At 40.7% G+C, this 26,646-nt stretch overlaps 1 protein-coding gene across 1 annotated transcript in view; it reads right to left on the reverse strand.

Annotated features, from left to right (window-relative positions):
• The window catches only part of BEAN1 (brain expressed associated with NEDD4 1), a 109,378-nt gene that overhangs the window by 47,929 nt on the left and 34,803 nt on the right, over positions 1 to 26,646 (reverse strand). The window lies entirely within an intron of this gene.

Below are 26,646 nucleotides of genomic sequence, written 5' to 3' on the forward strand. Positions count from 1 at the left end.
GTTCTATCATTTAAAACTTATGATGGCATTAAGACTTTTGGGATGCCCTGTGTTCTAATGTCCCTTTGTGTTTTAACCTTCTACATTCTAAGGACTCATTTGAGTTCTGACATCCTTTCCAGCCTTGATATTCTATGTTCTGAGGTCCTTTGGAGTTCTGAGTTCCTTCCAGCACTGATACTTTATAATCAGTGATTCTGAGATTCATGACTCATCATGGGGAACAAGTCAAGGACATTTGCAGGGTTTCTTGTGAGGTAAAGTGGTGTATGGCCTGCTAACAGGGTCAGGGTCAGATGGGAGATAGAGGAAAGAAGGGCAAGTTGCTTTAAGAAATTCCAACCTTTTTCTTTTAATAATAACAAGAGTTATCATTTAATACAGTGCTTTAAGGTTTGCAAAGCACCTTATATGTGATTTTTCATTTAATTCTCACAACAACTCTGTGAGGTAAGAACTGTTATTTTCCTAATTTCCAGAATAGGAAACTGAAGCTTAGAGAGGTGAAGGGTCTTATCCTAGGTCACAGAGACGGTGTCTGAGGCAGGATTTGAACCCAGGTCTTCCTAACTTCAAGTGCAATACTTTATTACACTTTGCTTCTTCCCATTACAGGACCATTTGTGACTGAATTAGATGTATTTTGAAAAGAGATCCTCTTATTCGGAGAAGTAAGTTCTATCCTCTGTTAATCCCTTTTAGTGGTAGTAAAGTCCACTTGACAAACCTCAGTGTCTTCAATGATTAAAGGGGACAATAGTGGGCTGTTCATGCTTAGTTCAGGAGCAACTGGGGGAATCAATGTTCCTGGAGGTCAGGTACTACCTAGCAGCAACTGGAGAGAGAAGCACAAGAGTTGAATCCCCAAAACTTTGGGTACTTGTCAATAAAGGTTATTGTTTCACGTGTGTTTGTCTTGTCTTCTTAATGAGGCTCTCAGCTCACTGGGGACCAGGAATTTGTCTCTTCCATCTTTCTGTCCATCTACAATGTCTACTAGAAGGGTAGGTACATAGTAGGTATTAAAAAAAAATTTGTTTGTAAAAGGAGGAAGATTTGGGTGAGGTGGGTTGGATCACATTGTCCTTCTGTCAGAAAGCTCCTAAATGACTTTTCCCCAAATCAGACTTGGATCTTATTGTAAGCAACTTGGGAAGCAGCACAGCTTAGCCAGTCAACAAGCATTTATTAAGTGCTGACTATGTGCTAAGCACCTGGAATACAAAGAAAGGAAAAAGGCAGTTTCTGCATAAGGAGCTCACAATTTAGGGAAAGGATGTTGGACTAAAGACAGAAGAGCTGGTTTTGAGCCTCAACCTCGACCATGTATGATTGTAGAACAGTCACTTCTCCAAACTTTTACTTCTTCATAGGAAAGCACTCTGTAAATCTCAAAGGGACACAGAATTTTGTGAGATGTTATCATTGTAAAGCAGCTTCTTTTTAAATTTTTGTTAAGTAGAACATATATAACCAGTGGTCATGAATCACAATGACCTCGGTTTCACTGGTTTCATGTTTGCCTCATCTCCTTAACTAGACTATCAGCTCTTTGAGGGCAAGGATTTTTATCTCATCCATCTTTATTTCCACCTATGATGTCTACTAGTGGGGTAGGTAGATAGTAGGCATTCAAAAATGATTGATTAATTCAATTCCATTCCATTCAATTCTCATTGATTAAACACTTAATATGTGCTAGGCTCTGTACTGGGTAGTGGGAATTCAAAGAAAAAAATTAGTCTCTACACTTAAGGAGATCACATTCTACTGGAGGCAGGGAACATGTATTCAGATAAATAAATATAAAGTAGGGGAAGAGAACAAGAATTTTTAAAGCACCTACTATATTCCAGGCTGTGTGCTAAGTACTTTATAAATATGACCTCATTTGATCTTCACAATAATCCTGTGAGGTAGATGCCATTATGATCCCCATTTTACAGTACAGGAACAGAGACGGGGATTAAGTGACTTAGTCAGGGTCACACAACTAGTAAGTGTCTGAGGCCAGATCTGAAGTCAGGTATTCTTGATTTTAGGTCCAGTACTCTATCCACTGAACAACCTAGTTGCTTCTAGATGAAATGAAAAGTAAATACAAAATAATGGGGGAAGGGGAAGACTGCTAGGAACTAGGAAGAACAGGAAAGACCCCTTGAAGGAAGGAACAGCTGAGCTGACCTTGAAGGGAGCTAAGGATTCCAAGAGATGGAGGTAAGGAAGGAGGACATTCTAAGCATGGGGGATAGCCTTCACAAAGTCACAGAGGCAGGAGATGAACTATCTGGGCAGGCTATACAGTAAGAAGACCTCTTGGACTGGTTATGGGGAATCATGTGAAGTAAGCCTAGAAAGATGGTTTGAGATTGGATTGTCAAGGATATGGAATGCCCCACAGAGTGAAATTTCTATTTTATCTGTGAAGTAATGAAGAATTATCACTTTGTCAGCTGTGATGAGGATAGACTGGTAAGAAAAGATGCTGGAGGAAGGATGGAGGATGGCCATTTAGTGACTATTACCTTGTCTAGGTGAGAGGTGATGGGGACCAGAGCTAGGCTAGTGTCTGGGTGATAGAAGAAAAGGGAAAGATGGGAGAGATGTTTTAGAGGTAGAGTTGACAAGACTTGGCAGCAGAATGGATATGCCGGGCAAGGAAGTGGAGAGGCAAGAATAAGGTTGTAAAATACAGTGCTTTGAAGGATAGCGACATCCTAGACAGAAATAGAGATATTAGAAAGACGGGTGCGTATGATTTTTCCTGTAAAATCTTGGGTGAAACTAAACATTCTGTTTTGCCTAATGTCGGAAAGGTACAGTTGGGTCTGTCAATTTATGTCTGACAGAGAGTCATCCACTCTTTCCTCAACTTCCTCTTCCTTCACTTTTTTATTTAGTTCATGGCATCATTCTCCTCCCAGTCATCCTGGCTGGACATGTTGGGGTCTTCTTTGATTCCTTTCTCTCCTCTGTTCCTAAACTCAAGCTGTTGCTGAATTTGTTCCTTCCATGTATCTTTCAAATTTAGCTTTTCTATCATCTTCTTCTACTCCAAGTTGTTTCTTGCTTGGACTTCTGAAATATCATCCTTGCTGGTCTCTTTGCCTCTAGCCTTTCACTTTCCAATCTATCCTGAATTTGTTGCTAGATCATCTTCCTTATGCATAGATTTGATCATTTCTCCTTGTCCCATGGACTACTAAATAAGGTTCAAGGTTCAGCCTGGCATTCAAGGCCATCTGGTCAGACACCAACCTATCTTTCTAGCCTTGTTTTGGGCTCCTCCACTTCATGCCATAGTGGACAATGCCCATCTCATCTTGCTTTTTGTGTCTCCAGGCCAAACCCTTTCTCCCTTTCCCTTATGCTTAGAATGGAATCCTCTCTGTACCTGATGAAATTCTCTTCCCTCAGGCCTAGCTTAGACCTCCTCCATGCAACCTCCTAACACTTCTTCCCTTCTCCTTAATACCTTCAAAGCTGAAAGTGATCTTTTGACTCTAATTTGTAACAAATTTGTATCACAATTCCTGTCTTACCTCCCATATTAAACCTTGATCTTCAATAGGACAGGGATTATGTTTTATTTATCTTTATGGCTTACAAGCACTGGACTCTGCACACAGCAGGCATTTAATAACTTCATGTTGAACTGATTGGCTTGAACATTACCAGGAAAGTTCATTGCTTCATGAGGTACTCTGATATAACTCTCATTGTTAGGAACTTTTTTTCCTTTTCTATGTTGAACTAAAATCTAGCTCTCTGTAATTTCTGTTCATTGCTAGTTCTGACTTCTAAGACTAATCTAATTTCTCCTAGAGATACTGCAAGAAGTTGACCATATCTGATTATCAAAATCTAAGAAAGGAGGCAACAGGAAAAACCCATGGTCACAAATGTCTTTACTCAAATATTGAAAGATCAGGTAACAGGTAACATGAATAATAATATTAATAACTATAACTGGCATTTATATCATGCTTTAAGGTTTGAAAAACTCTTTATAAATATGATCTCATTTGATTTTCACAACAACCGTGGGAGGTAGGTGCTATCATCTCTACTTTACAGATGAGGAAACTGAGGCAATTAGCGGTTATATGACAGTAAATGTGTGGGGCTGGATTTGAAGTCAAGTCTTCTTGATTCTGGGACCAGTACCTTATCCACTTTGCCAAACTAGCTGAAATGGTGAACCAGAGGTGCTAATTCCAGGAGGCAAATTTGACCTTTTAGGAATGAGACTAAGTGGGATTGGAAAATGGGTCTGAATGGGTATATCTTATTCCAAAGAAATAGGGTAAAAGGGGGTGGTGGTATGCAGCACTGTGTTTTAAGAAGGCATAGTTACTCCAAGAAAGCCAAGAACCCCATCTTTCTTGACCTATCTGCTGCATTTGATACTGCTGATCATTCTTTCTTTCTGGATACTTTCTCCTCCTTGAGTTTTTGTGACATTTCTGTAACACCAGATTCTATAGTGTTGATCACAGAATAAATAGTATAGTCAGTAACTTTGATATTTAAGTCCAGGAGATTGGAGGTTACACACACACACACACACACACACACACACACACACACACACACACACACACGAACAAAGTTCATGGGAAAAGTTTTTCCAGTTCATTAAATAATTAATACTTAATAAACTGGAGTGGGGGCTCAGAACTAATTATTTAATGAGAAATGTTGGGATTTTAGTGATTAATAAGAAAATCTTCAAAAATCTCCTTTGTCTTGGAACCCCGAACAAGTATGAATAAGGAAAATGAACTAGCAGCATATAGAGAGATGATCACTTCATTTAGGTTATATGGTTTATACAGAAAACCTAGTTATACAACTTTTCCCTGGCTCTAACCACTCCTTCTCAATCTCCTTTGCTGTCTCATCATCCAATGTTGTCATGCCCCCTAACTGTGGGTGTACCCCAAGGCTCTGTCCTGGGTCCTGTTCTTTTCTCTCTCCCAATGACCTCATCAGTTCCCATGGGTTCAATTATTGGCTCTATGCAGATGACTCATAGCTACATTTATTCAGCCCTAATCATTCTCCATAACCCCAGTCCTGTATTTCCAATTGTGTATGGGATATTTCAAAGACGATGTCCTGGAGACATCTCAAACTCAATGTCCAAAACATTTCTCCCCAAACCCATTCCCCTTTGAAACTTTCTTATTTCTGTTAAAGGCACCAGAATTCTTGCAAGTCTCCCAGGTTAGCAATCTTGATTTTATTCTTGAGTCATTCTTTTCCCTTATCTCACATAACCAATCAGTTGTCAAATCCTGCCATTCCTATCTCTACAACATCTCTTCCATCTGACCCCTTTTCTCTACTCATATAGCCGCCATCTTAGTTCAGATTTTCAGCCTCTTGCTTGGACTATTGTAATGGCCTTTTAATTGATCTTCCTGCTTCATTTCTCCCCACTTCAATCCCATTCTTCACCTAACCTCTAAAAGGATTTTCTGTCCATGTTTATCTGCCCATGTTACCCTCTTTAATCAACTCAACCCTATTGCTTCTATGATAGAATACAAACTCCTCTCTTTGGCTTTTAAATCCTTCACAACCTGGTCACAATCTACCTTTCCAGACTCATCATACATTACCCCCTTTTTTCATTCTATGTTTCAGTTCAGGGGTGGGGAACCTGCAGTTTTGAGGCCACATGTGGCCCTTGTGCTGAATTCAAACTTCACAGAACAAATATTTTTATTAAGGGATTTGGAATTGGATTTGGATTAAGAAGTTTGGATTCAGTCAAAGACCTGCACTTGAGGACCTAGAGGACTATATGTGTCCTCGAGGCTACAGCTGGTCCAGTCAAATAACCAATCTTTTGTTCATCTCATATGGTACTCCATTTCCTATTTCTGTGTTTTTGGATTGGCTATCTCTAGAGGCAGTGAGGTGATACAGTGATAGAATGTCAGACCTAGAGTCAGGAAGATCAGAGTTCAAATCTTTTTTTTTTTTAAGCAATCGGGGTTAAGTAACTTGCTCAAGGTTACACGGCCAGTTATTTCTGGGTGTGGTGCTGAGTGTCTGAGTCCGGGATTCGATCTCCAGGTCGTCCCAACACTGGAGCCGGTGCACTTACTCGCTGAGCCACCTGGCCGCCCCTAAGCAATTGGGGTTAAGTAACTTGCTCAAGGTTACACGGCCAGGTGTTTCTGGGTGGGTGCTAAGTGTCTGAGCCCAGGATTCGATCTCCAGGTCAATCCTGACACTGGAGCTGGTGCTCTTACTCGCTGTGCTACCTGGCCGCCCCCAGAGTTCAAATCTATCCTCAGACATTAGCTGTGTGGCCCTGGGTAAATCACTTTCTTCCTTTCTTTTTTTGAGGGGCAGTTGGGGTAAAGTGACTTGCCCAAGGTCACACGGCTAGTAAGTGTTAAGTGTCTGAGGCCAGATTTGAACTCAAGTCCTCCTGACTCCAGGGTTGATTGCTATATTCACTGTGCCACCTAGTCGCCCCCATCACTTCTTTATGCCTCAGTTTCCTCATCTGTAAAATGGGGATAATAATAGCACCTACCTCCCAGGGCTGGTGTTCAAGATCAAATGAGATTATATTTTAAGGTGCTTTGCAGACCTTAAAGTACTACATAAATGCAAGCTATTGCTATTATCTTTATTATCTCTGATGCCTGGAATGCATTTCTTCTTCAACTCTACCTCACAGAATCCTTCACTTCCTTAAAATGCAGCTTAAGCCCCAGGGTCCTAATGAAGCCTTTCCTCTCTGTCCCCTCCCAACAGTTACTATTCTCTTTCCCAGACTGCCTGGTAGCCCTTTTGCAATTCTTCTCTATAGCTCAAGGCATCCCAAAAGTCTTAGTGCAATTCTATACTATTAAAACTCAGGACCTCACGAAGACTTCTGGGATGCTCCGTCCTTATGTATTTACATGTGGTTTCCTCTGATAGAATACGAACTTCACAAGAACAGGCAGGTTTTGTTTTTGTCTTTTGTCTTTTGACTTTGTATCACCAGCACTGAGCACAAGGATTGACATGCAGAAGGAACCTTAATAATTACTTGTTGGTTGCCTGATGGATTGACTTAGGTAAAGGTCAACATAGGGAGAAAATGCAGCACTTCTGCCATCAAAGCATACTCTGGACTATTCAGAAGGAAGAAATGCATGAGGAAGCTAGCAAACAGCTCACAAACCTGGCAGGAAGAAAATTACAGAGTACAGATGGTGGACTTCATCTATCTCCTTCTCTCTATCTCCTTTTCTCTCTCTCTCTCTCTCTCTCTCTCTCTCTCTCTCTCTCCTCTCTCTCTTTCTCTCTCTCTCCCTCCCTCCCTATCTCCCTCCTTCCCCTGCCCCCCCTCTGCCCTCCGCTCCCTCCCTTCCCCCCATACACACACACACAATCACACCCACACCCACCCACACCTTCTTTACTCACCCTAAAGATTCATTCCTCAAACTAAAGTGAAGAAATGCAATCCTGGATTTGATTCTCATTAACAGGAAAGAACAGGTTTGTTAAGTAGAAATGACAGGAACTTGGCAAGAAGTGGATCCTCCCTTCTAGAGTTTATAATAGGGGCAAGAAAAGTCAGACATAGTCTGATATGTATCCTAGATTTTAAAAGAGTAGACTTCAAAGGATTCTAAGGACAGACAGGAAGAAGCCCATGGCCTAAAATTCTAAGAGAAGTCAGTCCTGGAGGGATGGGAAACTGACAAGAATAAAATTCTGAATTCACAAAGGGAAACAATTATGAGGAAGAAAGAATGGGAGTTGTCTGAAAAGACCAATGAGGATGCACAGGGAACTCACCAGTCAACTCATATTTTAAAATTATATGTACAGTATATAGAAGTGAGGGCAGGTAACAAAAGAGAAATCCAAATCCTTTAAGAAGAGCATTAATTCTCATTAATTCTCAGGCTGTTGAGCAAACATAAAGACAAAAAATGTATGTTGAATTATATTAGGGAAAAGAGGATCAAAGGAGGGATGGTACTGCTGCTTGAGGTGGAGAAGATTCACTACAACAGAGAGAATGTAGAGAGGCATATACGATTCCTATAATGTGAAAGAGAATGGCCTAAGAAATAGGACAAAAATGGTGAATAGAGAGCGGATGCCTAAGACGAATATTTAGTTAGTAAGAGACCACTTCAAAGAATTCAAGTCACCTTGACCAAAGGAACTACATCCTTTGGTACTAAAAGAGCTAATGCCAGTCACTGCTGAGGGGCCATCAATGATGTCTGTATGATGGTGGAGAATGGGAGAAAAATCATAGAACTAGTGAAAAACAAATGTCCCAGTTTTCAAAAAAAGGGAAGCCATTTAAAAAAAGTGGCTTGTACAGTCTAGTTTGGTGGGTTTTATTTCACTTCCCAGAAATATTATAAAAAGGTATATTAAAGAGCTGAAGAGGGTTTCATCAAGAACAGGTCATACAAGTCTAAACCTTATCTCTCTCTGTTTGATGACAGGGTCACCAAACTGGTAGCTTGGGGAAGGTCACAGATTTGTCTTACTTATATTTTTTAGCAATGAGTGATGTTCCTTCAAGTCTTCTCTTCATCAGACTAATCATTCCCAGTTCCTTCAGTGAATCTTCTCAGAATGTGGTTTCCAGTCTCTTCTGCAGTGACTCAGGGACCAGAAGTCCTTGTTCTGAATTCCTAGGCTCACTGGTAAGGTCAAAGAATTTAGAACTGAAGGAGCCTCAGACGTTTTCTAACCCAACATTTAACAACTGATGAAACTGAGGTCCAGAAAAGGAAAGTGACTGACCCAACACAGCAGTACCAGTAATGAACCCAGGTCTTTTGTCTCCAAATTGAATGATATTTCCATTATGACCCAAGGTTTGTAGCATACAATTAGTGCCAATTAAGGGATTCTCTCATTGTGTTTCTTTTTTTAAATTTTTCTTTTTTTTGAGGGGCAGTTGGGGTTAAGGGACTTGCCCAAGGTCACATGGCTAGTTTTGTGTTGTGTCTGAGGCAGAATTTGAACTCAGGTCCTTCTGACTCCAGGGCTGGTGCTCTATTCACCATGCCACCTAAGAGCCCCTGATTCTCTCACTTCCTATCTGAAAAATAGCTGTGCTAAATTTTTTTGGGGTGGAAGTCTATTGATATCTTTTGTTCTTTTATATCATAGCATTCTGCTGATGTAACCTATTCCTCTACAGTTGTGCAGTGGGTAAAGCCCTGGGCCTGGAGTCAGGAAGACTTGAGTTAAATTTGGCATCAAATATTTACTACCTGAGTGGCCCTGGGCGAGTAATTTATTTGTCTACCTTGGTTTCCTTTACTGTAAAAGTGAGGTCATGGGGTAGTTAGGTGGCACAGTGAATAGAGCACAGGCCCTGGAGTCAGGAGGACCCAAGTTCAAATCCGGCCTCAGACACTAGATATACTTACTAGCCATATGACTTTGGCCAAGTCACTTAACCCCAATTGCCCTCCAAAAAGCAAAAAAAAAAGTGAGATCATAATAGCACCTACATTGCAGGGTTTTCATGAGAATCAAATGAAATAATATTTGACTTAGCTTTTCCTTCCTTTTTCCCTCTCTTCCTCCCTTCCCTTCCTTTCTTCTTTTCTTCCTTCCTGCCTTCTCCCTCCTTTTCTCCCTTCCTTCCTTCCTTCTTTCATTCCTTTGTTCCTATCTCCTTTCCTTCCTCCCTCCTTCCTTGCTCCCACCCTTCCTATCTTCTTTCCTTCCTCCCTTCTTGCTTCTCTCCCTCCCTCCTTCTCTTTCTTCCTTCCTTCCTTCTCTCATCCTTCCTTTCTCCTTTCTTCTTTTCATTAAAACAGGATGCCAAAATAAAAATGACCAACAGAGAGACCTTGTTTAACAGTGTATGTATTTCCACTACTATAATCCCTTAATTCTCTACTGAGAAGTCATAGGACTTATTTTCATTGATTAAAAAAAAAAAATCAAGCCATGAATTTAAGACGAGTCACAAGAGAAATAAGTAAAAATATCAGAATGAATGAAGGTTTCCAATTTGGGGTCCTGGATTTGAAGGTTAGGTGGGTTATAATCATATAAACTCTTCTCTTGCTCTCAACAATGGGGCCTGAAGCAGAATCACCTGAAATTCTGTACAAAGCGGTCGAAATGTAATTTTCTTTCACTTATGAAAAAACTCTTAAATAGAACAGGTCCTGACTGTGTCTGCCTCTGAAATTGTTTTAGCCTCAAAGAGACCAGAGCACCAGTGAAAATCTAATAAGGAGACCAAGCTACTTTATTTAATACTCTTGGGATTAAAGAAGCTTGTTCAGTTTTTTCTCCAAATGTTAGCTTTGCAGAAGACTGTTTCAGCCAGAGAATTTCTCACTCGGACTGTATTCTCCGATACAAGCCTAGCCTTGTATGAATGAATATATTCATTTAATGAGCATTTATTAAATGCTTTCTCTATGCAAGATATTGTGCTAGGTGTAAGGGATACTTAGATTAAAAAACAAACAAACATTTATTAAGTGCCTATTATATGCCAAGCACTGGGCTAATAAGGGCTTTACAGACATTATCTTGATTCTGGTCCTCACAATGACTGTTCAGGGTGGGTGCCAGGATAATTCCCATTTTATAGTTGAGGAAGCTAAAGCAGACAGAGATGAAGTGACTTGTTCAGGGTCACACAGTTAATAGCTATCTGAGGCCAGATCTGAGCTCAGGTCTTCCTCACTTGAGGCCCAGTGGTCTATCCACTGTAGCACCTAGCAGCCCTGCAAGAGATTATATTCTACTGGAGAGATATATGTGGTCTATTGTTGGAGGTGAGGAGAACAAAGAAGAGAACGGGTGGAATGTGTTGTCTAAGAAAGTTTGAGGAGGAGAAAAAACCCTTTCCGCTGGAGCACAGGTTCTGAACATTTTTTGGCTCCATGGAGACCTTTGGCAGTAGTCTGGTGAAGCCCATGGATCCCTTCTCAAAACTATGTTTTTAAATGCATGAAATAAGACATAAAGGATTACATAAGAAATCAATTATACTGAAATACAATTATCAAACTACTTTTAAAAAGAACAGAAACCAAAAACAAGTTCATGGACATCAGGTTAAAAAGACCTGAACTAGAGGGATCAGAGAAGGCTCTCATAGAGGGCTGGTCATCTCATTGGCTTGGGATCAGTCTTACAATCACCTCTTGCCTCCAATGGACCAGCAGGGCCCCCATTAGTGATCCTGGATCTTCATAAGCTATTGGAGTTGTCTTACTGCTCTGAGTCTCCACTTCTGGGTCACTGTCCATGTCGCTCCACCTCTATACTGTCTGCTTGGTGTAGAGACCTTCCTTCTTTCTCCAGTTCAGTTTTCCAGATTTTCTTTGTTTCTGTCTTCCCTGAATAGAATGTAAACTCATTGAGAGTAGGGACTGTCTTGTTTTTGTGAACTCAGCACTGAGTGTTCTGCCTGGCACATAGTAACTGCTTAATAAAAGTTCCACCTATTCATCCATCCATCCACCTATCATCTATTATTTACCAATTTACCATCTATCTGTTCTCTCTCTCTCTCCCTCTCTCTCTCTCTCTCTCTCTCTCTCTCTCTCTCTCTCTCTCTCTCTCTCTCTCTCTCTCTCTCTCTCTCTCTCTGTCTCTCTCTCTCTCTATTAGTGCTTCATCGGTTCAAGAACAGAAGCTCAAGGACTTTGCCAATCCGAAGAATAAGGGGAGACCAAAAGGGAGTGTGGTGTAATTAATAAAGCATTGGACTTGGAGTCAGATAGATGGTATAGTGGATAGATTTACTAGACCCGAGTTTAAATTTGGCTTCAGGAACCTAACAGCTGTGTGAGTCTTTGCAAGTAATTTACTTTTACTAGCTTCAGTTTCTTTAACTGTAAAATGGGGACAATAATAGCATCTTCCTCTCAGGGTTGCTGTGAGGATCAATTGAGAATATTTGTAAGCAGCTTAGCATAGTCCCAGAACATAGGAGGCACTTAGGAAGTGCTTGTTCCCTTCCTCCCCTCCTATTCTCCCCCCCCCCCCCCCCCGCCCCCTGCCCCAAGCCGAGACTTAGGTTCAAATTCAAATTCAGATAATGTGTGAATCTGGGCAAGGCTCTTTGTGCCTCATATTTTCTTGTATGGAAAATGGAGGACTTGGATTTGATGGTTTTAGGTGGCTTCTAGTTCTAAATTTATGATCCTATGGGAGAAGTTATCAGAGAAGCAGCTTTGTACTGTACAAATTGATCTCGAGAGGACCAAGGATATCAAAGCTTTTAGTTAAGAGCTGAGCTGCCCAGAGGTGATTTGGGAAAAAGAAAAACAAACTTATACATTCTAAAATATTTATAGCAGCTCTCTTTGTGGTGGCAAAGAACTGGAAATTGAGGGGATGCCCATCACTAGGGCAATGGCTGAACAAGTTGTGGTATAGATTGCGATGGAATACTATTGGGCTATAAGAAATGAGGAGGTGGTTGATTTTAGAAAAAACATGGAAAGACTTGCATGAAATAGTAAAGAGCGAAATGAGCAGAACCAAGAAAATGTTGCACACAGTTACAGCAATATTGTTCTAAGAACAACTCTGAATGACTAAGCCATTTTTCAGTATTATAAATACTCATATCAACTATAAAGGACCTATGAAGGAAGATGCTGTCCACATCCAGAGAAAGAACTGATAAATGGAAATTTGTATAGTATTGTTTTATACACACACACACACACACACACACACATCCCACACACATTAGTGTCTAATGGTATTCTTCTCTAGGGCAGGGTGGGGAGGGAGGGAGGAAAAAAAATTAAAAAGCAGTGTAGCTTTGAAAACAATGTCAGGGGGCAGAGTCAAGATGGTGGAGAAAAGTCAGGAAGTTGCCTGAACTCTCCCTAGTTTCCAGTGAAACAACTTGACTCAAGCCTCAAAATGAATTCTGGAGTGAAAGAACCCATAAAAGGATGGGGTGAAATAATTTTCCAGCTCAAGATGACTTAGAGGGATGGCAGGAAAGGTCTATCTCACTTGGGTAGAAGGGGAGCATAGTTTAGTGCAGGAAGTGTCTGGGCAAGTCAGCAGGAAGGTCCTAGCCCCAGTACAGATCACCAATCAAAGCTCCTCAGCCCTGACTTAGCAGACCAGCAGAACTATGGGCCAACTGTGAGGCCTCCAGTCCCATTGTAGCAGTTGAACTGCCAGCCCTGGAGCCCCCGATGTAGAAAGTTAGTAACCAGACCCTTGTCCCAAGAAGCTTGGGACAATACCCTCTGTATCCTAGGAACAGACGTCAACTCTATAAGTCATTTAATAGCCTGGAAAATGAGCAAAAATAAAAAATTAAAAAAAATATCCTGAGTATAATGCCACTATGGTGACATGGAAGACTAAAATGCAAACTCAAAAGAGGCCAACTATGTCAAAATGCCTACATGTGAAGCCTCAAAGAGAAATAAGAATTGGTCTCTAGCCCCAAAAATTCTCCTAGAAGAGCTAAAAAAAGGATTTAAATTTTTTTTTTCTAAATCAAATAAGAGAGGTGGAAGAGAAATGATAGTGAAAAAGAGTCAACAGCTTGGAAAAACAAAACAACTTCTTAAGAATAAGAATTGGTCAAATGGAAAAGAAGGTACAAAAGCTAACTGAAAAAATAATTCCTTAAAAATTAGAATTGGGCAAGTGGAAGCAAATGACTCCCAAGAATCAATCAAACAAAATCAAAAGAATGGAAAAAATAGAAGAAAATGTAAAATACCTCATTGGAAAACAATTGATCCAGAAAATAGATCCAGGAGAAATAATCTAAGAATTATTAAAATACTTGAAGCCATAATAATAATAATAAAAGCCTGGACAGCATTTTTCAAGAAATTATTAAGAAAAACTGCCCTGATATCCTAGAATCAGAGAATAAAATAGTAATAGAAAGAATCTACTGATCACCTCCTGAAAGAGATCCTGAAATGAGAACTCCCAGGAATATCATAGCCAAATTCCAGAACTCTAAGGTCAAAGAGAAAATACTACAAACAGACAGAAAGAAACAATTCAGGTATCAAAGCTTCACATTCAGGATTACACAGGCTTTAGCAGCTTCTACCTTAAAGGATTGGAGGGCTTGAAATATGATATCGCAGAAGGCAAAGGAGCTTGGATTATAACCAAGAATCAACTACCCAGCAAAATTCCGCATCATCTTTCAGAGGAAAATAGATGTTCAGTGAAATAGGGGACTTTCCAATTTTCCTGATAAGAAGAACAGAGCCGAACAGAAAATTCATTTTTCAAATACAAGACTCAAGAGAGGCATAAAAAGAAAGCTCTGCAACCACAAAATATCAGCCAGAAACAGTAGCATCTGCAGGACCTCACTATCCACAAGGAATCCTTCTTTAACCTGGACTCTGTGCTAGCTCTCCTCCAACACAGTGGTATGCCCCTTTGTTGAGCATACATCTTCCTGCTTTATGTTCTCCCCAATGTTTACTGTAAGAGGGTCACTTAACAGTTACCTTCATTACCTCTTCTAAGGAATCCTGGATAATTATGATACATGGACAGGAGACACTTTGTAAGAGAATCCTTAAGGTGATGTTTTGTTCTGCCAAGTCAAATACTTTTCATAATCAACAAATAAGCACAATTCAATCTTACATTCTCTACATCTTTCAGTCAATTGTAAAATGGTAGATGTAGGGGTCACTGTTGACTATTATTTATGGAAACTTGTCTGTTACATTATAGAAGCTAGTTTGTGCAGGTGGTTAAGAGTTCTGGACTTGGAATCAGGAAAGCCTGAGTTCAAATCCAGCTTAGATACTTACTAAACGTGTGACCCTGGGCAAGTCACTTAACCTGTTTGCTTCAGTTTCATCATCTGTAAAGCGGGGATGATAATAAAAGCACCTACATCCCAATTTTGTTGTGAAGCTAAAATGAGATATTTGTTAAGTGCTTTGTGGCAAAGAATTGGAAACTGAAGGGATGCCCATCAATTGGGAAGTGGCTGGAATATTATAGTGCTATAAGAGATTATGAGCAGGATGATTTCTGAAAAACCTGGAAAGACATGAGCTGATGAAAAGTGAAGTAAGCAGTACCAAAAGAACAGTGTATACAGTAACAGCAATATCATGCAACTGTACAACTCTGAATGACTTCGCTATTTTAAGTAATACAATGATTTACGGCAATTCCGAAGGACTTATGATAAAGAATGCTATCCACCTCAAGAGAAAGAACTGATGGAGTCTAAATGTAGATTGAGGCTACTTAAAAAAAAAAACAAACCTTTCTTTTTCTTGTTTTTTTTTTTTGGGGGGGGGTGTTGTGTGTTTTCTTTTACAACATCACTGTTGGAGACACGTTTTGCATGACTGCACATGTATAACCCATATTGAATTGCTTGCCTTCTCAATGAGGGGGAAGATTAGGGAGAGAATTTGGAACACAAAATTATAAGAGAATGTTAAAATTATTTTTATATGTAATTGGAAAGAAAAATAAAATATTTAAATCTTAAAGAGCTATAAAAAAGAAGGAAAACGATGTCTAGTATTTATTACGTAGTTTTTCAAAACAGTAAATATTGTGAAGTGTAAATTCATGGTTTTATATTGAATCTTCTTTTTATGATGTGCTATGTACACGGAAATGTTTGGGTTTTTGTATTTAAGAAATTCAAAAGGAGTTCAAAAGGAATAAATGTAATTAAAAAAAAAAAGAGCTACCTGGGGATGGCTAGGTGGCTCAATGAATAGAGTACTAGCCCTGGAGTCAGGAGCACCTGAGTTCAAATCCGAACTCAGACATTTAACACTTACTAGCCATGTGACCTTGGGCAGATCACTTAACCCCAATTGTCCTGCCTTCCCCCCTCCAAAAAGCAAAAAATAAATAAATAATAAAAGGGTCATCCTGTACATATGAGTTTTCCTCATTCATGTGTCTTCCTCCTAGGTTTCTATAAGTGTGTGTGCCTATTTTCCTATAAACATTGTATGCACTGATGGGAAGTAACCAGGCTTATCCATGGCTTACAATATTTTGATTATTTCTGCTTTTGTCTTCTATTGAGTAGAAGTAACGATTAGTCCTGCTTTTGCCTTTTCCTTTAATAAAAGTTTTATATGTGAGAGTGCCTAGTGCCATAGTGACTGGTTTTGTATAAAGGGGAAGCCTACCCCTAGGGCCTCAGGAGCCCTGGTGGTGAGTAATAGGATAATGTTCCCTTCTCCCCCAACCAGAATTCCCCCCAAGGGCCCTAAGAGAGTTTTGAGCTGTAGCCAAAGGGTATAGATCCCTCTCTGAGCACAGTAGACCTGCCAGAGTGAGTTTATATTGGAGTAAGGCAGCCAATAAAACAAGAGGGAGGTTCATATCATATCTAGGCTTCTTAAGTTTAAACTTTATTTTTTGTTATTGACACCTTTTGCTTTTGTATCACTGTAGTTTCTAAATATCTCCCCCTGCCCCCAATGGATCATTTTAAAAGACAAAGAATAAAGAGGGGGAGGGGAAAGCAATTCAGACAAACCAATCCGCTGAATTTGACAGTGTATACAATATTCCACAACCATAATCCACTACCTCTGCAAAGGCAGGAAGGTTCATTTTCTCCATTCTCCTCCACAGCCAAGCTTCCCGCTCATTATAATTACTGAGAATTGTTTTGGCTTTTTGTTCTTTCCAATTACACTGCTGCAGTCATTGCGTATATTGTTTTTCTGATCCTACTTACTTAACTCTGTACCAGATCCTGATTCTGCAGATATTTTTTTTCTTTTACAAATGCCAGGGGATTACATGTTGCATACATAAGCATTGCTGGGAAAAGGTGCTAGGCACTAAATGCCTTTGCCTCTGAAGGATTCCAGCAACAAACCCTTGGGAACAGTTCCAGTCACACTGGTCACGGCGATTTGGTAAGGAAGCCAGTAAATAAAAGATGAATCCCAATTATGTTCTGTCTCTGGAATTTGTGAGAAGAGGCAGTCAATGTAACAAGAAAGGAATCATTTCCAAAGGTCAGCACAGTTTTAGCTTGTAGATTTTTTTAAAAGAATGTTTGCATGTGACCCTTGAACACACATTACACTCCACAATTCATGCTTATGCTATTCCTTTCACACAACACGCCATCTCCTGACTGCATGCTTTGCATAGGATGTCCCTTCTCATGCCAGGAATGCATTGTCCTCTTCTCTACCTCTTGGCTTTCCTGACTTCCTTCAAGACTCACGTCAAATCCCACAAGTGCAAGAGACCTTTCTTTTTTACACCTCCCCCTTACTGTTAGTACCTTCCTGATGAAATTACCCCCAATTTATCCTCAATGACACATTTTGTTTGTACATAATGGCTCACACATTGTCTACCCCATTAGACAATATGTGAGCTATCTGAGGGCATACGCGGGTTTCGATCTGGGTTGGTTGAGGGAGCTCTTACACTAAGAGTTACCTACATTGTCAAAACAGCAACCCCTCTAAATACCCTGTGCTATCTGCACTATGGTACCACAAGGGGCTATTGTGAGGAAAGAGTCTTTGTAAAAAGGAAAGTGTTACAGAAAGGAAAGTCCTTTATCACCCTCCTTATCCAAAGGAATTATCCACCTCTCCTTTCTAGAGAGTGAGGAATTGTGGTTTAATGATGGTTTTGCTTTAGAGAGTGAAGACAAGATAATAATCTAAATGACAATCAATAAAGGAACACAAATCAAGAGATTCTTATCATCAGTCTCCAAGGGCATAAAAGAATGCCATTTTCATCATTTCTGCCCCTGGAAATTCTTCATTTCCGCCCAGACTCAACTTTTTACCTCCTCCATGAAGCCTTCCCTGATCCCCCAATTAAAAAGAGACAGGAAGAGAAGAGAATAAGTATTTGTAAGGTGCCTACTATGTGGCAGGCACTGTGTTAAGTGCTTTACAAAATATTATCTCATTTGATTCTCACAATAATCCTAAAGGCTATTATCATCCCCATTTTATATTTGAGGAAACTGAGGCAGAAAGCAGTGATGTACCCTGGGTCATACACAAAGTGCCTGAGGCTGGATTTGAACTTGGCTCTTTTTGCCTCTAGGTCCTGCACTTTATCCACTGTACCACCTCATTGCCTTCCTTCCTTTCTTTTCTTCTCAAATTTTCCTGGAGCATTTACTCCAGGTCTCTCTTTTCTCCCTATTACTCTACAACTTGTTTTGGATTTATCCAAAATTTTTTTTGTGTATATATCAGATCCTCACTCTTTTTTCCTCCTGGTTGGAAGGTGGGCTTCTTTAGGGCAGAAGTTATATTACTGAAAAATCTTTGCATCAGCATCATCCAGGCCAGAGCCTTCTACATAGCTGTTTTTGTTTGTTGTTTCTGAAGAGGACCGATGACATCACAGAGTCAAAGTGAATGTCTTGACTCGTGTGTGAATTGATTTGTGAAGCAGAGTTGCACAGTCATAAGCCTCACTTTCTCTTCCAGAGTCATCAGAGTCCAATGTGAAGACAAAAGTCAAGATGACCAGAGACGGCCTGGGATGTAGCAGATGCCCTTGACATCTTCAATGTCTGACCAAGCTCTAAGCACTCCAGTGCCTTCTTTAGCCACCTTCATGGGTGTTGGCACAAATTGTTCTCATCTACCCATTCTGCCAGGGGAGTCTTCATGTGCTTGGGGTAGACACCCCCCTAACTCACGGATGGATTTGAGGCCTGCTGGTTACTCTCAACTTGGTTTAGCCCATCTGAGATGGTTTTATTGGAATGTGGCCACCATACATGTTACAGTTTCCTGGAACCACAAGTGAGAGTTGAGTGATTGATGGACACCAAGCCCTGAAAAGGGTTTGGCAAGCCTTTGTACCAGAGGTGCCAGTCCATATATCCTGTATTTACAGAATTGACTTGTGAATGGTTTGGGGAAACAAAGACAAATAAGGTTGGGTAGTTGTAGTGTGGCATGAATATTTCTTGCTGGCCTTTGTGGGAAGAACCAGAACTAAAAGGTGGAAGGTACAGGAGTACTATCATAGTGTATGACCAGAAATCTGACCACGGGGTGGCCCCATATTCCTGAAATGCTCCCCCTCTTCACCTGTGCCCCTTGGCTTCCTTTGAGAGTCAGCTCAAATCCTACCTTCTGCAGCAGATCTTTCCCAATCCCCTCCCTCACCCTCCACCCTCCACTACTGGTGGTTTCCATCTGAGATTACCTTCTGTTTGCACTACCTTGTGTGTACAGAGCTATTCACAAGTTGTCTCTCCTGTTAAAAATGTTTGCACCTCAAGAACAGGGAATGATTTTGCTTTTCTTTGCATTGTTGGCCCTCACTGCTGCAGCATGGTGCCTGGCACCTAAATAAGCACTTTACAAAAGCTTGTTGACTGACCGAATGATGGACTGATGACCCTGCTTGGGATGATAAAGAAGATGACCTTCTAGCTGTAAGAGTCTATATTTCAAGGTCATATAGACTGCAAATGCTTTTCTCACAACTACATGAGCTAAGAAGGGCAGGTATTATTAATACTATTTCATATCATGATAAAAAGAAAACTTTGGAAGGTTTGCCACCAGGTACTTTAAAATTTTTTTAACTATAGCAAAGGCACGAAGGGGTCACAAACAACACCAAAGGATGGAGTACTCACACTGACATACTGGTTTCTTGGAGTAAATAATTATCTCCATTTTACAGAAGAAAAAACTAAGTCTTGCCCAACATCAACAGCTAGCAAGTGCTAGAACTGGAATTTGAACCCAAATCACCTGCCCCTAAGCCTAAGGCTCTGTCTTGTAACCCCAGTTGGACTTTCCAATGAATAAACCTAATAGTTAAGCACCTCCCACAAGGTAGGTGCAGCCTATATAACTGGAGGCCATCTGCAAGGTATAAATTCAGCATCCTCATCTCAGTCTAGGCAGGCTCTCAAACTGAAAAAAAAAAAAAGGTATATATGTAAATCCATTATGTCAGTTTATTTTGCATAATGAAATGGAAGAAAGTTGGAATATTAGAAATCCAGAGAATATCAGACAGTTGAAATCACTGCCTTTCCATCTGATCTACCTTTAAGTGGATCAGATGCTCCTACCTTCACTATTTTTAGGATTTGTCTGAGGTTGGTGAGCTCAGTTGGTAACAGCTAATGAGGCCAAGGTCATAGGTGTGGTCCCTCAACTTCATTCCACTCCCAGAAAATAGGCCCAAACCCAGGTCACAGACTGAACTTTAACCCTTATCAGAGATTAAATCTTAAGCCCAGTCACGTCTAGACTAAGCCTCACACTTGATGACTGCACAGGACTTCTTAACTTGGGGGTTGTGAACTTTAAAAAAAACATGTGTTTTGAAAACTATATTTCAATGTAATTGGTTTCCTTTGTAATCCTATGAATTTAATTCTCTGCATTTAAAGACATAATTCTGAGAGGAGTCCATAGGCTTCTCCAGGCTGCCAAGGCGGTACATGACACAAAGGTTAAGAGCCCCTCTGGAAGTCTGAGCTCTGCTTCTATCACAAACTAAGGCCTAATTTGGGCCATAAATTTAGCTCTAATCCCGTTGACATGCTGAACTCTAACCCCAATGATAACCTGAGCTCTATCCATAGTGATAGACTGAGTCTGAACCTAAACTAATGGTCATATAAATGTGAACTGACAGTGATTAAGAAGATGAGAACAGAGTAAGAAATGGCTGACTACCTCCCATGCCCACCAGTGGAAAATCTCTCCTGGTCCCGTGCCCCACTGGCACTGTCCCATTGGCCACGACACCACGATGGGTCTGTGACACTTTATGGTCCCAAGATACCTCATGTAAAAGTGCCTTGTTGAACCCTCCTTCCAACTCTGTGAGGCCAGTGGCACAAGAAACGTTAGTCTAGTACCATAGCTCCTAAGTGTCATGAGGCAGGTAGCCTGTCTCCCAGTTCCTCCCAATAATCTTTCCCCTACATGATGCTGGCCCTTGGATTTTGGGAGTGACAACACCTGATGAATGAAATTAGGCCTATATTGTAGCTTTGCCTGCAATATCCCATCTGATTTACAAGCAGACAAAGGAGGTTTGGAGGAGGTGCAATCAAGCACACGAGGGCCAGTTTCCACATCCGGATTGCAGATGGTTTGATTATTCTGTGGTCTACATTTGAAACTCTGGGACTAAACTGATCAATAGTCAGTCAATGGGTGAAAGCTAAATGGCTTGGTGGATTCGAAATCCAAAAGACCTGAGTTAGAATCCTGATTTGGATACTGATTAGCTCTGTGTCTTTGGGCAAGTCACTTAACCTCTGTCTTCTTCAGTTTTCTTATGTGTATAATGGGAGTATTAATAATACTTACCTCCCAGGGTAGCTAGATGGAGCTTTGGATAGAACCCTAGGCCTAGAGTCAGGAAGACTCACCTTCCTGAGTTCAAATTTGACCTTAGACACTTGCTAGCCCTGTGACCCTGGGCAAGCCATTGAACTGCTTTTGCCTCAGTTTCCTCATTTGTAAAATGAGCTGGAGAAGGAAATGGAAAATCACTTTAGTATCTTTGCCAAGAAAACTCCAAATAGGGTCCCCAAGAATCAGACGTGACTGAAAATGACTGAACAACAACCTCCCAGGCTTGTTGTGAAGATCAAATGAGATAATATATGTAAAGTACTTAGAAAACCTCCAAGTGCTATACAAATGCTCATTATTATTATTAATATTATTATTCCCAGGGCAGTGGGAGAAAGGGATCCCTTAGACAGCTTAATAGTCTCCTGAGCCCTGGTTAGAGACGGCCTGAATTAAGTATTTCCTATGTACCAGGCCCAGTGCTAAGCTCTGGGTATACAAATACCAGCAAACGGGACAATCCCTGCTCTTGAAGGGCTTACATTTTATAACACCCAAAAGGGAGCTAGGAAAAGGGAGGTGGAGGAGGGAACTTCCCATGGCATGGTGAGGAGTTGTCAAGGAAGCAGGGTGGGGGCCTGGGCTCTGTCCAGGTAAGGTAAAGGGTTACTCCTCAGAGCTGGGACCCAGGAGCAGAGTCCAAGGTTCTGGTGGGAGGGAAATGAGGATGATGGATGGAGTGTGGATGACATGTGTGAAGATAGCAGGAGCCTACTATGCCCAGGAGCCTCTCACATCTAGGCACTAAGGGACCTGTTCCCAGCAGAAACCAAGAAGAAATAATAATGGTGTATGATAGTAAGATATGCTGAGGTTTGTTAGGGATTTCCTCACAACAATCCTCTGATGGAAATATACATAGTACCAGTGCTATTCTCTGTTTTACAGGTGAGGAAACTGAGTCAGTGAAGCGACTTTGATATTCGGCTAGGAAAGGACAGAGCCAGGATTTGAACCCCTGGGATTCTGGCCCCTTTTCTCTCAAATATCTTAAGTTTTGTCACAGAGCTGTGCCATAGCCCTGGGAGACAGGCTAAGCAAGTAGGAGTGATAAGACAATCCCAACCAGATGAAAGGGCATTGGTACTCAGGCAGAACTTGGGAATATCCATGAATGCACACGTCTTTACCCTCTCTGCAGTATCACCAGCTGCTTGGGAATAATATTAATTGATTCCATTATAAAAGTGCCCTACTAATTACAGGAGAAAATAGTTTTCCTTGCAAGTCGTGCTTGGAGGATTGGGTTGACATCTGGCAAGTCCTCTCAGCCATGCACCAATATCTTTCAGTCCTCCTTGGTATCTATTATAAATGGAGCAGGGTCCCTCTTAAGGAGAACTCCAATCTTACTGAGGAGATGAAGCATGGTAAATACATGTGCTTATAGCCCACATCTGCCCATAGATCTGGGGTATCTTCCTAACTAGAGAGGAAGGCTTGGGTGTCAAAGAAACTATAGCTAAGCTGCTAGGTGGTACAGAGGATAAGAGATATGCTGTTCTTTGGAATCAGGAAGGTCTGAGTTCAAATTCCACCTTAGACTCTTCCCGAAGTTGTGTGACTCTAGTCAAGACACTTAACTTTGGCCAACCTCAGTTTCCTGATCTATAAAATGGAGATTATAATAGCACCTATTTCACAGGGTTAGTGTAAGGATTAAATGAGATACCATATGTAAAATGCTTTGTGAAACTTAATATTATTCTTAATATTCATTACAATGCAAAGGAGAATGTAGAAAAATGGAGGCAAGAAAATTCCAGCTTTGCCAATACTAGCAGGGTGCCTTTGGGAGAGTCATTCCTCTTCTCTGGTCCTTTTCTCTAAAATGAAGAGCTTTTCCTGACCCTTAGTGCTCTAAGGTTCTGATCTTCTGTGTTTTGCATTCCGATGTTTAATGTTTAAAGGCTCCTACCAGCTTTAACATCAACATGCTATGTACTGAGGCCCCTCCCATCCCTAACATTACATGCTAAACGGTAAACATCACTGCAATTGTGACTGACTGCCCACGAGCGACAATTCCCAGCCTTCATTTTGCATTTCATGTGTGGTTCCTGCTATCTCTCAAGGTGTCATAAAAAATCTCAAACCCAATTAGTGTTAAAGTACTTTAATTTACACCCTAACTTTAGCCAACTTGCACATGCTTGCTGTTGGTTAAATGAGACCCAGTGAGAGATCATGAAAAGGCTAAGTGCAGCCCATTCCCCTCTGCTGTGGGAACATCTCGAACCAAGCACATGACCCTCATGAGGACCTGTTTGGAGAACCAAGCCTTTCTTTTTTTTCACCTGTGGCTTTACATATTTGCATTAAATGATAAAAACTTCACTTTGAATATCTCAACAACTAATTACACTTAGCAGTCCAGGTCCACAAGCATTTATTAAGTGCCTACTATGTATTAAACACTATGATAAAAGTTGGGAATACAAAACTAGGCAAAAACTGCACCTGCCTTCAAGGAGACAACATGCAAACAGTTGTATACACATAAGATATGGACACATTCTAAACTGGGGAGAGTCTCAGAATGAAGGTACCTTTCAAGGAAGACCTGGAACATGGAGGGATAGGGACTGAACCTATAGGGTTTTTTTTTTTTTTCATTAGTAGGAAACTCCTTTTACCAAGGGCAGCTAGGTGTTGCTGTTGATAGAGTATGGAGCCTGGAGTCAGGAAGATCTGAGTTCAAATTTGACTTCAGATGGTTGGTTATTGTCCTTTCTTCTCGGAGAGGACCAAAATGACATCACTATGCTGGAGTCAAGGTACAATGTGTTGACTGTGGCTGATCAGACCCAATGAAAGCTTGGAAGGCTCTATCACAGGTTGGACACAAATAGTCCTCAGACACTAGCTGTGTGACCCTGGACAAATCACTTCACTCTATTTGCCTCAATTTCCTCATCTGTAAAATGAGTTGGAGAAGGAAGTGACAAACCACTCCAGTATCTTTGCCAAGAAAACCCCAAAAGCAGTCATGAAAAGTGGTACACCACTGAAAAACAACTAACAGCCACCTTTAACCAATGCAGATCAATACCTTCACATCAACTTAGAGTCTCAGAGAGTTGCCTAGAGCTCTGAGAACTTAGCGGATCTGCTCCAGAGTCACACAGTCAGTATGTGTCAGGGGCAGGACTTGAATCTGAATGTTTCTCAATTCAAGGCCAGTTCTCTCTTCACCATGTCCTACTTCCTTATGAATTTAATTAACATCAGTACATAAAATATCCTAACTTCTCAGTCCTTCTCTTTGAACCTTCATTGGGATTCTTGGTTCACTCATTTTCTCTCACTTTTCTTCTTGCATTGTGGTAGCAGACCATTATTCTGTTTCCTTGGTTCTGCTTTTTTTCTTTGCATTATTTCATAAATCCACTTCCATAGTTTTTAATATTTTCATATCTATCAATATTAATTGTATTCTACTATTCCATTACACTAATGTATTATAATACATTCCACCATTCCCCTATTGTTAGATATTTAGGTTATTTCCAATTTTTTCATTTACAAATTATTTTGGAGGAGCTGGTATCCAGACTTGTGATTTCATTAGTGAATGGAACTTCTGGAATGAAAATTCCCTCTACTGATAGAGATGGTTGACTCGTCTATAACATCAATAAAGCATCTGATATTTGGATACTATCGTTGTACTGGGGATATAAAGACAAAAAAGAAATAGTCCTTATCCTCAAAGAGCTTACGCTATATTGTGAAAGACAACACGTACATTTATAAGTATATACAATGCATATATAGTATAGACATTCAGAACTATATATAATAATTTTTTGAGGAAGGGTCTTAGCAAGAAGGGTAGGAAATCAGGAGAAAAGCCTCTTGTAGAAACTCTGGGACAGAGTTATGAAGAGTATAAAGGAGGCAGTTAGGCTAAGAAGGGGAGTGTATTCTAGTCAGGAGAGGTTGTACAAAAACATGGAGACTAGGGGTGGAGTGTTGTGTGTGGAGAGAAGAAAGATGGAGAGTTTGGTTGAGTAATAGAGAATGTGAAGGATGGTAATAGACAGGTAGGTTGGAATCAGGTTGTGAAGGAATTTGAATGGTAGACAGAGGATGCTGTATTGGAATCTAGAGGTAATAGGGAGCCACGGAAGTTTTATGTATAAGTGAGAGTATCTTGGCCAGACCTGGGTTTTAGGAAAATCACATTGGCAGTTGTGTCGAGGATGGTTTGGAGAAGGGAGAGGCTTAAGATAGGGAGACCAATTAACTGGAATGACCCAGGAGAGGAGTGATAAGGAAATGAGATAGAGTGGCAGATGTGTGAGCCCAGAGAAAGGGATGGAGATGAGATATTGGAGAAGTAGAAATGACAAGACAATGACACTTGATTGGAAATGAAGAGTGAAGGAGTGTGAATGTGGGTGACTGGCAAAATGGAGGCCCCCTATTATGTCTACAAACCCGTTTGTCATTGAAAACGCTTCACAATTTGGTCCCCATATACCTTTCCAGTCCTATTACACATGACTTTCCTTAATGCTTTTCCCTGTGGCTGAGCCAAAGTGGCCTTCTACTGCTCCTCATAGACATTGCTATTTCCTGTCTCCATGCACAGATTGCCTACCATGCCTGGAATGCATTCTCTCCTCACCTCTACTTCACAGAATCCTGTGTTTCTTTCAAGGCTCAACTTACATGCTGTCTTCTATATTAAGATTTTCTTGATCCCCCTCCTGCCAGCTACTATAGCCTTCCAATCCCCACAATCTCTGATTTGTGTATATATTATACATATATGTATATGTATGTGTATATTGTATATGTATACATTCAGCCATTTTTCAATTGTGTCTGACTCTTCATGACCCCATTTTGTGGTTTCCTTGGCAAAAATACTGGAGTGGTTTGCCATTTCCTTCTCCAACTCATTTTACAGATGAGAAATCTGAGGCAAATGGGGTTAAGTCACTTGGCCAGGGTCACATAGCTAGTAAATATCTGAGGCCAAATCTGAACTCAGGAAGTCTTCCTGATTCCAGGTCCAGCACTCTATCCGCCGTGCCACTGTGATAGTAATGGCATTTAAAGATTCCCCCTGTATTGGCTTGGTTTTCAAATTGATTGTGCTAAAACCCAGAGTTTGTTAATCCCACCTGTGGGATGGGCTTGTTGATGTGAAAAGAAAGTCCTGAACTGGGAGGAGCTGGTGAGGTAGATTTGGAGAGACACTAGAGAGAGGCGGAAGATCTTTTTGGAAGCAGCACCTCGTGGAGAGAGAGAGACTAAGAGA

The sequence above is a fragment of the Petaurus breviceps genome, unplaced genomic scaffold (assembly GCF_028583685.1).
Source record: "Petaurus breviceps papuanus isolate PSGF00001 unplaced genomic scaffold, PetGlider_PUasm1.0 176, whole genome shotgun sequence".
NCBI lineage: Eukaryota > Metazoa > Chordata > Mammalia > Diprotodontia > Petauridae > Petaurus > Petaurus breviceps.